Raw genomic sequence first — 1,144 nt, forward strand, 5'->3', positions numbered from 1 at the left:
TGTAATGAAACAAGTTATATGAATTGTTGAATATGAAACTGATGATGTGCCCTGTAAACTTTCACTCAATCCACAATAAAAACCTTAAATTAAAAAAAAAAAAAGAACTTCCCTCCCTGGCCAGCCCTCCCAGTCCAGATCAGTGCAGCCTCTACTTGTAGTTATGGGAATTCTGCCCACTCTTGCCACCACAGGCCCATCTTCTCCTTCCTTGGTCCCCAGGGATTGGAGGGAGTAATTTACATAGAGATTAAAGAGGATGTAGACATTTCTGTTAAGCTGCTGCAGTTGAATCTTGATCTGGGTTATGAGGTTGCTGGGACATGGATGGCATGCGATGCAGGGGGCTTTGTCAGGAGTGATGGGAAGGGGACTCCCTGCCCCATGTTTCCAATTCAAAGCGAGCAGCAGTGACAGGATTCCTGGGAGCCAGGAGAGAGGTGCCATGATCAGGACAACGAGGACGGCAGTTCAAGTCTCAGGTCATGCTGGATATGCTGTCTCCACCTGCAACTCTAGCACCACTATCTCTGTCTCCCTCTATCTCTTTCTCACTATCCCTGCTTCTCTCCACCTGGACAGGAACTGATTGGAATCTGAATATAAAGTGATACCCAACTATCCAACAAGGCAAAAAAGCCCTCTGGCCTTCCGGACTTCTGACTTAAAGCTGGAATAGGAGATGCCTATCTCCCTATCTCCCCATCTCCTGAGATGGCTCAGAATCCTAACCATTGCTTTGCATGCATTGCCTAGAGCGACTCAGATCCCTCAATCTGAGCTGCCATTGGAACCATGAAGTGGGGCGTGGATCATGGGGTGGGGGGGGTCCTTTGTTGACCCTCTTCACCCTCCCAAACCTGCCATCTGATTCTGGCACCCCAGGCCAATTGCCCCCCAATTTTGCATCTCATCCATCTCTGTCCTTTCGTAAATAAAGCCAAACTCCTTGCCTTTGTTTTTGTCAGTGTTGTTGGTTAACATTAACTCTGGCTCATTGGACAACCCACGTGTGTCAGAGTATATAGGTGCTCATAGGGCTTGCAATGACTGATTTTTCAGAAGTAAATCACCAGATGTTTCCTTGGAAGAGCCTCTGGGTGTGCTTGATCCTCCAACCTTTTTGGGTAGCAGCCAAGCATGT

At 47.7% G+C, this 1,144-nt stretch overlaps 1 pseudogene; it reads right to left on the minus strand.

Moving 5' to 3' along the window:
• Positions 1-447, minus strand: part of LOC102831766 — a 39,844-nt pseudogene extending 39,397 nt beyond the window's left edge.
• Between the last annotated feature and the right edge of the window lie 697 nt (positions 448-1,144).

The sequence above is a fragment of the Chrysochloris asiatica genome, unplaced genomic scaffold (genome assembly GCF_000296735.1).
Source record: "Chrysochloris asiatica unplaced genomic scaffold, ChrAsi1.0 scaffold00128, whole genome shotgun sequence".
Lineage (NCBI taxonomy): Eukaryota > Metazoa > Chordata > Mammalia > Afrosoricida > Chrysochloridae > Chrysochloris > Chrysochloris asiatica.